An 11,176-nucleotide genomic window follows, 5' to 3' on the forward strand; every position below is an offset into this window, starting at 1 on the left:
ATTTTGTGAAATAAGTTTCTACCGAATCAGTTCCATGGTATAGTGAGTTAATTTTCCTATGTAACTAGTAAAGCCTCATGCAATTTACCTTGCAAAACGTATCTCTCAAATCTTCCCAAACTTCAAATGCATTTGTTACGTATACAATACCACTTTATAATTCTGCACTAACAAAGCTCATTAACCATGACAACACTATTGCATTGCAAGTTTCCTATTGCTCACGTAATTCTTCTCGGTATATACCTCTAGTAGAAGCATCTATCACAAAACCATACTTTGTTTTCCCTATTAATGAAATCCTCATCGATCGGCTCCATACTCCATAATTCTTTAATCCAATAAGCTTAATTGAAATCAAAATAGCTCTAGACACATCTGATGTTCCTATAAACAAAGGATTACTTGGATCAATTTTGAGCGCCATTTCTGACCTTTTTAAAAAACTATTGAGGTAGAGATCGAATTCCACTAGAATTGAAATAGAATTCTCCAACAAGAACACACACCAAATTGCTAGAAATAACTAAAGACAGATATCAGAACTTTCTCTAAAACTATTAAAAATTCTACTAGTAACAGAGATTGGGAAATCTCTCCACAATAGAGATCTAAACTCTATCAATGTCTCTTCTAAACCTCTGTGATCAATAACTCTGATACCATGTTAAAATCATCTGAGTCAAGTCTATAGTAACAGGAACTGACAACACTGAAGAAGAAGAAAACTGTATTTTGGTTTTTGTGTTGAAGAGAAGACATTATCTTCATTGATAAGCTAGAAAAAGTTACATAATGTTACTACCATGCTTGGTATTTATAAACTCACATGAGTCACACATGATCTTTGAGAAACTTCTAATAATTTCTCCTAACAACTTGTATAACTACTCAACTAACTAAAGCTAAAACAGTAAAGCAATAAAACAGAGTAAACTGTTTTATTGCATCAGAAAACTAATACTACAATATACATTTTAACAAACCCATATATAATGGCCTACATTCACCCCTGGATGCAAAATGTGTCTATTCTCCATCCCAAATTTTTATGTCATGACTGCTAAGACAAGACTCAAAAAGTGTTACATCTAGGCGTATAGGAAGGTGTTCATCCAAACCGCCTTTGTTGAAAAATTTATTGTATATTTCCACCGGATAATAAGGGATATATGGACTACTATAGTATAATTTTGTGGCTGAGCTTTCCAAATGAGCGCCAGACGTTAAGAAGAGAAAAATGACTACTAAAGAAATGAAATTGTACTTAATTCCCCGTCCTAAAATAATTGTAATTTTAGCAAAAATAAATAAATAACGAAATTTGTCCCAAAATAATAGTTTCTTTACACTTTGTTTGGATGGTAGTTTGCGATGGTTTCATAATATATGGTACTGTATGTTATGATATTTTACTGTACAGTATAGTACAATACAATATTTGGATGGATTGTATCATTTGTTGCTATTTGATAATATTTTAATTGTTTGATTTGATGGTATGGTATTGTATCGTAACAGATAAGTATACTAAAATACCCTTAATTATTATAAATTTTAAATTTATCAATAATTACTAATAAAATAATTTTTTCCTGCTAATTTGTCATAAATTATGTCATGTAAATATATTTAGTTGTTAAATTCATTTAAATTTTAACAAACTCTATACTAGATTATATCAAAATAAATGTATTTATTTTTTATAGTAATAAATTTCATTTTCTTTTATTTTTTTGAAATGTGACCACCAACGACAAGTCTAAAATTTGAATTCATCTTTTATGTATGCTATGGGTGTGTTCGGTATGAAACTAAAAAAAATATAGGAAAATAAATTATTTGTTACTTATTTTCTTGTGTTCATTACGCAAACAGAAAAATATTTTCTAAAATATTTATATATATTTAATACAAAACAATGAGGATGAATAGGAAAAGGGGGTAGGGTAAGAAAAAATTATGAATTATTAGAAAAATATTTGGAGGTGGGAGTAGTAGAGTGGGGGTCGAGGGTAGGGGTGGGGATGGGGGTAAGAATTTTTTTTTTTTAATTTTTATAAAAAATAAATTACAAAAAATTATTTGGGGGTTGGGGGGAGGCTGGTAGAAGATGGTGGTGGGACAAGAAAATTTTTTGAAACCTTTAAAAAAATAAAAGAAATGGTGCAGGGAGGGGACTGGTAAGTGGTGGGGTAGGGGTAGGGGTGTGGTAAGAAAATTTTTTGACTTTTTTTTAAAAAGAATTGGGTTTGGGGTTTGGTAGGGGGTGGAGTCTAGGTAGGGGGTGGTATAAGAAAAAGTTTGAAATATTTTCTAAAAAGGAAATATAAAACAAAAAAAAACTTTTTGAGGGGGGGGGGGGGGGGGGGGGGTTGGTTGGAGGTAGGAAGTTTTGTTAAATAATATATGACAGAGGTAAAATAGGATTATATAATATTACATAAGAGAATAATTAAAAAAATAAGCAAATCATGGAATACCACCAAATCGACAGTTACATAAAGTGAGGATTTTCATGGTTACCAAACAATAAAATTAAACCATACCATATCATATCATTTATTTAAAAAAACAATCAAAACAATTTTCTTAGTAAATATACCATACCATAGAAAACCACCATCAAAATAGTGTGTTAAGAATTCAAAATAAAAATTAATATTTTTTTCAACTATATCTTTATATTGGAAAACCTATTACTCCCTCCATTCCTTTTTAATTGCTCTCTTTTTATTTTTAGAGTGAAACAATACACACTTTGATCAATATTTTAAGGTGTATTTCTTAATCAAATTAAAAAAAAAAATTATAATTTATAGTACTTTTCGTTTAGTTTTTGAATATCTAAATTTTAATTTTTAAAATTTAAATTAATCTAATCTAATTTATCTTTGAAACTTTATCAATTTGACTTATGAAAAATGAGGAGAGTAATTAAAAAGGAATGTAGGAAGTATAATTTATAATTTTGGCATGAAATTTAACCGATAAATATCCGTCGATTTTCTTTTTTAAACTCTCTATCATCTCAAGTTCTTTGCTCTACTTTATTATGTATTGTAATACTTGTATCAAGAGTGAAAGAAAGAAAGACTTGAGCGTAGGCTTAGGAACTATACTCCCAAATCTGTACGTAGCGAAATTATCAAAAAGTTAATAGAGGTATCCCTTGCAAACCAATGGGACTAGACTAAGATCCATTGTAGATCCCAACCACTATAAAAACATTTGACAATTATACTTTCAGCACTATCATATTTGTAACCTCTTTTGACTACTTACTTCTACTTAACAACCGACTTCCTACTTCAATTAGTCAACTGACAAAATTTAAAAATAACTATTCATACCCTAACTATGCTTTCAATGAAAGTGGACAGTATGGGTAATGAAATAGAAAAGTTAAAGACTAATGAAGTTAAAAAGACTAATGAAGTTAAACTGAAGTCTATAACTACAAATCAGCTAACTCGACAGTGTGCAGAGCTATGTCGATCGGAAGACATTAAAATTCCAGAGCTAGAAGGAAACGTTGGGACACACCATAAAACCCATAACGTTTATCAATCTACTTCTGCAGGTACAAGCAAAGGAGTTAGGAAAAACACAACTATGAACCTAAATAGGCTATTTGATAAATCATTTATTCCAAATACACCAAAAGATCCTATGTTCATACCCCCACAAATTACCACATACCGAGATAGTTTAAACCAAGATAAAAAGACCTACAATTATATAGCCCGAACATACATAGAAAATATTTACAAAACACAAACCTTCTTAAATACCAACCCCAGAGCTATAAACATCCAAGAACCACATATGAATTATATAACCCAGAAGCTAACCGGATACAATGAGCTAATTGCTTTACCCAAAATCAAACCAAGTCAAGTTAAAACCAGTTACGAATATGGACTACTTAGTACCATATATACCCAAGACGGAAATGAAATATCCAATATACGAGAAATATATGATTCATTTAACATTTTTAAAAGAATAACCAAAGGTAACCTATTTTTTATAAAATTTTACACGACATCAGCAGAGATATTATATGATGAAGTTAAATCACCTATACAAGTTGTAAAAATAGGAATGACCTTAGATATGATTATACCAGAAGATATTATTCCACATCCAGAAATACCTAGAATTGAGATACCAAATTTTTATGCAAATAAGAGAATTATCGGACTATCCACAATTCTTCAAGAGTTAGCAAACACTTATCGCAATAGAAATCCCATGTGGAGTTATTATTCAAGAGGTAATGTAATAGTATACTCAAATTCAAAGGAACTACGAGAAGCAGATATGGAAGACGTTAGGTAATGGATCTTGACTTTACTCAATCCAGAGAAAAAATCTATCGCCAGAGCCATTAGAGAAAAATTTATTTCAGAAGAATTCTTAACCAGATATTGCAAGTTAATTGGACATAAATATCTAGACCATCAATGTTCAAAAGGTAATGGAGAAGATAATATTATCCCAGAAGTTCAACTGGAATAGAAGAAGATAAAAGCGACAGCTGGAAGATGCAAGATATGAAGCAATAATGGAGATACAGAGCAATAAAAAGAAGATAACTACGAATAAAGAAAGAAGACAAAGAAAGTAATTCAAGGAGAAAAAGAAACATGGAAGATTTAAAATAGCTAGATAGCTTTACGTAATTATCATGTAACTAGCCTTAGACTTTTTGACTTTTCTTAGTCGTTTTTGGCAAGTAGTGCCATTATTAGATTTTTGGCAAGTAGTGCCATTATTTAATTTTTTGGCAAGTAGTGTCATTATTAGATTAGACATTAGCTTTAGGACTTTGCAGAAACATTTTTCTTACTTTTGTAAAGTAGCTGACAGATGTAAAGAAAAACAGTGTACGCATTTTCATTTCTAAGAATATAAATAAACGAGCACTTACTCAGATGAAGGCAAGCCTTCATACATTGAAGCAAAAAAATCTCTTGTCCATAACAAAAATTTTGCTTATTTATTAAAAAACAGGTATATTTTAATGCAAAAATCTATGGAGGAACAAAGCTTAAAATTATCAAAACTACCAAAACAGGTATATTCATTTACTATTATGAATAGCTAAATTCATAAATTCCTAACAATCATGATATGATAAAATAAGTTTATGTTAGTTACTTTATAGTAGAATTATTCGAAAAATAGCATGTTAGGAAGTTTATTAGCAAAGTGGAAAAAGAGAAAAATTCCTAAGAACTATGCCATCCTAAAGGTGAAACCGGTGAGGCAAGAAAGCCGTGATAGGGGAGTAACCAAAGTAGAGGCGCTGTTTAAGGGAAAAGTATCCAGATTACCATGCTAATAGTGACCGAAAAATATGTTATTTAAGAATAATCTAGTATATAGCAATTTAAAGTGATCATATTTTGTTATGTGCATGATTGAAGGGAATATTTTGAAAATAACAATTTTATGAAAAATGGATAATTATTTATCTGACGAAATGGTAGATAAATTTAAAATACTCGTTTTATATGTACTTAAGGGTATAGAAATAGTGGATATAAGAAAAACCATATTGGAAAAAATATTTGATAGATATTTTATGACTAGAATTAATTATATACTACACCTATCGAACTACCCTTATAAATACGTACATGCCAAACCCATACACTAACTATGATAAATTATGTATATTTAGAATTTTGGAAAATAGATATATAAAATATATACAATTTCTTAATGAAAATATAGAAAAATTAATGAGACTAAAACAAACAACTAAAAAAAATTATAATAAAGTATTTAACCAATTTTAAATGATAGATAATCTTAAAATATTAATCTTATATATACTTAGAGATATAGAAATTATAGATATTAAGAAAATAATATTAGAAAAAAGTATTAGACTATGAAATTGAAACTATAAATTGGATAGAACAGTTATACCTGGATAATTACCCAAATGGATATTATTCAAATTAAGAAATGTTAGAATATATTAGAAAAACTAGAGAAAATCAAGATAATCTAAATGAAGAAATTAATTATAGAAATCTAATTAGAAAAATAATGGAAAATATAAAAGAAAAATTAATATGGATAGAAGAAACCCTAGAAAAATTAGGAAAAAGTGCATGTGAGAGTTTATATAATTTTAAAAACTCGCTACGAGAAGAACAACACAAGATAATAAATAGCATTGAAAATCTAGAATTAGATATACATTACAGTACAATTAGGATAAATTATTATACAAAAATTTATAACTCTGCAATTACTATAGGATAAAATGGTAGACTATGAATATTTAAAATATTGGAGACAAAATATGGAAGAAATAATATTATTAGAAAAAATTATGAAAGATAATCTAATTGGATATTTTGAAACAAAAGATATAGAATATTTAGAATACCTTCAAAATAATATAGAAGAATTACAAAAACTAAGGGAAAAAAATAAAGAATACTATAGTAAAGCATTTAACCAATTATCATATAATCACCCCCAAGATATGAATATCGATAAAACTAACATAAATAAACTCAAAATAAAAATATTTAGAGAAGTTAAGAAATATCCATGCACAAATAAAAATATATCCATTCTACTTATTATAGATACTTATAATGGATCTATTTTTACCACACAAGTTATCCGCACCCTCTACAATTTGGTATCAAAGCCTATGCTGTTTAAAGTTACGGAAGTAGTATATATTTGGATTTATTTTCTGAACTTGTTTTTTATCTTCTTCGTTATAATCATATTCTACATCCTTTTTTAATTTTTTCTGTAAGGACTTTAAATTTTCTGCTAATTTTGGTATATATTCTCTGACTTGGTATACTAATCCTAAAAATGATTGTAATTTCTTTTTTGTATCTAATTCTTCTTTTGAATTTATTATTTTTTGTACTATATGTTGTTGTATTTTTACTCCACTTTTATCTATTTATATTCCTAAAAATTCTATCTGATTTTTCATAATTTCAGCTTTCTGAGAGCAGAATAGATGTAGATTATCCAAATAAATTGCAAAGTAAAAAACTATTCTCTATAACGCTATCAGCGGTGAACAGCATGAAAAGATATTATGTTGTGAGATGGCTAAAGAAATATGGTATAACCTGAAGATTACTTATATAGAATATGAAAAAGTTAAGCAAATCATTATCAGTTTACTTGTGTATGAGTATGGGCTATTTCACATGAAAGATGGAGAATCCCATTGAATACACTTTTGCTAGTTTTGGAATCATTATTGAATTCAAAGCACTAAGAAAGACCTATCATGTGTCTAATCACATTGCAAGGACTTTTAGAAGTCTACCCCCTTGTGGCATGCTAAGGTAGTTTCTCTGGAAATCATAAATATCAACAACCTCACTTATGACGAAGTGAGAGGAGATCTCATAACTTTCGAACTGGCTCACTTGACAAGAAGACAATAAGAGAAAAAAAGTGTCTTTCAAAGTCACTAATGAAAGAGAAGAAGACAAACACATAGATGAAGACGATATTGTTTTTTATCACCAAATCTGTGGTAGAATTTTTAGAAGATCCAAAAAAAGAGGTAAGCCAAACCTTTAAAAGGGAAAACAAGTCACTAAGTATAACAAAAATGCCGGTAAGTGCTACAGTTGTTAAAAATATGAATACATTGCAAACAACTACCCAAAATTCAAGAAAAGATATTCCAAAAGAAATCAAAGAAATAAGGTCTTCAACAGTTGGAATGATGAAGATAACTCAAACAATGAGAATGATGACATTATCGATGCTTGCAACATAGCAATTTAATTTGAGCTTTTTTATAATTGTGTTGAACTACAGAAATTACCACATCGTGCTTTGTGGATTTAAACAAAGTTTTCAAATGATTTTAGAACTATTCAAAAAGAAACTTAAGACTGAGAAACTAAATCAAAACTATCTGAAAATAAAAAAAATATTTTATCCAAGAAGAAATGAATGAATTACAAATAAAATCAATAGTCTGCGAAAATACCTCAATCATAGTCTTGTCAGATCAATTAGTAAACTCCATCATATAAGTCGACTATTAAAAGATGTAATAATCACAAATCTATCTCTAGTAAGAATTATTTAGTTGTGACAAATTCAATAGTCAAAATTCTCTAACAAGTCAACTGAGACTAAATCAAACAGTATTAATTCTACTCATGGTAAGTCATTGCCTCAATAGTTAATAACTGAAGGATCCTTTTCTTGTGCTTCTACAACTGTAGTAAATCTGGACATAAGCATTACAACAACAAATTTCGCTCTAATGTTTCTCTAAATGGATTTGAAAACCAAAAATTGGGCCCACTCATTTTAAATCTAACTCTAAAGTACCCAAGGACATGTAGGTCTCTAAAAGAAAGTAATGAATTTGTTTTGCATGAACACCACTCAAATTCAAATGATATCTTGATAGGGAGTTTTAAATTATATGACAGACAATAAAAACTTATTTCATTAGCTGCAGGTTTGATGGAGGGAACATTTGATTTAGAATGAATCTAAAAGAAGAGTAATAGGTATTGGTGTTTTTTATTTTAATGAATCTTGTGATACCCTAATGTTTATCTAATTAAAAATTGAGATATAGTTTGTTGAGCACACGTTGGTTTTGTGATGTTGATGTTGAGGTAAGATTCAAAATAAACAAAATGTGTGATTGAGAAAACTTCTGGGAAACCTCTTCTCTCTAGAATAGAGAAATGTGTATGTTTCAGACTCTGTCAAAATAACAAATGAGCATATCTGTTTAGCAAAATAACAAATGAGCATATCTGTTTAGCGCGCACACACATACATATATATATATATATATATATATATATATATATATATATATATATGAAGATCCACGAATATGGCAAAAAAAACTCAGCCATTCAATCAAGACATAAGAAATATAAGAAATACAAAAAATCAAAATATAAATATAACAAACCAAGAAAAAGATATTATGTAAAAAATTATAAACATAAAAAACCATATAGGAAAAAGAAATCTATAAAAGAATGTATCTGTTATAATTGCGGAAAATTAGAACATTTAGCTAGAGATTGTAAATTACCTAAAAACCCAAAAAATAAACAAATATCAGAAATAAAAATAGAAAATACAAAATATATGCAGATAGATTATATAGATTACGAATTAGAAAGTGAAGATAGTATATATGAAATTTCAGAGAATGAAACAGATAATTAAATAGATAGTGAATTAGATGAATTAAATGACCGAAGAAGATATAAGAATAAATCAAATAACTGAAGAAGATATAAAAATAATAACAAAGGAAGAATATTTAAATGAAGAAGGAACAAATCAAAAAATAATATTTGATAGTCATATATTTTATGAAATAAAAGGAAAAGAATTAGATTTAAGTGTAGAAAAAATATTTAAAATACCAACAATAAAAAACATATTTAGTAGAAGAAAAGAAGAATACTACGTAGTAAGTCAAAAAGAACATGTAATAGATTGTAGATATGTAAAAGGAAGAGCTAGTATACCACTAGTAACAAAAAGAATAATTAATAAAGAAATAAATGATATAAAAAGTAAAGACCAAATCAAATATGTACACCTTGAAGGAACAGAGATATTGATAAAAGCATGTTTTAGAGAAGGAATAGATACACCAATAGAATTATACCTAGTAGATGATAGAGTTATAAAACCTATAGAAAAAAGTATAATAACTGCCATAAAAGAAAATTTAATATACAAAAAAATTTAATTTATAATAAGTGCGAATTATTCAGTAGCAATAACAGATAAAAATATAGATAAATCATTAGTATTATATTGAAAAATATCAGGAATAGAACTAACTCCAGGAAGTAAAATATTTACAGCAATGTGTAAAAATCTATATGTATTAACAACAAAACATAAAATAATGGGAAAAATAAAATTAACAAAATACAAATAGAAAGTCCTTTCGAACAATTTGTAAAAATAATTGATAATAATGATTATAGTTATAGAGACATAGATATAGAAGAAAATTTAGAAATAATAAATGATAAAATAAGTATAACAAAAAGAATAGCTTATGAAAAACCAGAATCATCAAATTCATCATAAAGAAAAAGTTATGAAACAAGTTCAACAACTAATTTAAACCAATATTACATAACAGGAACAATAAATGAAAAAGAATAATTAATACTCTTAAATACAGGACAAGAAGAAAATTATATAGCAAGATATCTAGTAAAAAAATGAGGAAATAAAATCTGACAATAATATATGTTCAAATCTACCAAGAAGCTTAATAAACACTAAAAATATAGCAAAAAAAAGAAATAACAATAGGAGTTAGAAAAATAAAAATAGAATTTGAAATAAAGGAAGAAATGCAAAAAGCAGACATAATATTAGGAATAAAATGGCTAGAACAAGTAAAATCATATAATATAGAGCATACACAATTATCTATAACATAAACAGAGAGAAATTATTCTTAAGAAGAGCTTTAACATGATATGAAAATATATGTATTAATGAAGATAGTAGTAGAAGGGTATTACAGTAGATATTATACGCCTATGATAGATACAGGAGCAGAAGCTAATTTATGTAGATATAATTGTTTACCAAAAAGTAAATGGGATAAATTAAAAACACCAATAATAGTTAAAGGATTTAATAACGAAGGAAGCTTAATTACTTATAAAGCTAAGAATGTAAAAACACAAGTATGGGATAAAATATTAACAATAGAAGAAATCTATAATTATGAGCTAACATCAAAAGATATACTTTTAGGAATGCCGTTTTTAGATAAATTATACCGACATATAATAATTAGAATGGATTGATGGTTTACAACACCATGTAAACAGAAAGTAAGAGCAAAAAAAGTTACTAATAAAATAAGAAAGAAAACTGATTGGATAGAAGAAAGTGAAAAAATTACACAAAAATTAAAAATATAAAAAATACCGAAGATACAATAGAACTATCGTATTTTCAATAAATAAAAAGGAAATAACTATATTCTCAATAAATAAGATAGAAATAATTAAGAAAAAATTAGAACAATTATATAGTGAAGATCCGTTAAAAGGATGGGAAAAACATAAAACTACTATAAAAATTGAATTAATAGATAAAAAATAGCATATAACTCAAAAACTATTAACATATA

The sequence above is a fragment of the Capsicum annuum genome, chromosome 5 (genome assembly GCF_002878395.1).
Source record: "Capsicum annuum cultivar UCD-10X-F1 chromosome 5, UCD10Xv1.1, whole genome shotgun sequence".
Taxonomy (NCBI): Eukaryota; Viridiplantae; Streptophyta; class Magnoliopsida; order Solanales; family Solanaceae; genus Capsicum; species Capsicum annuum.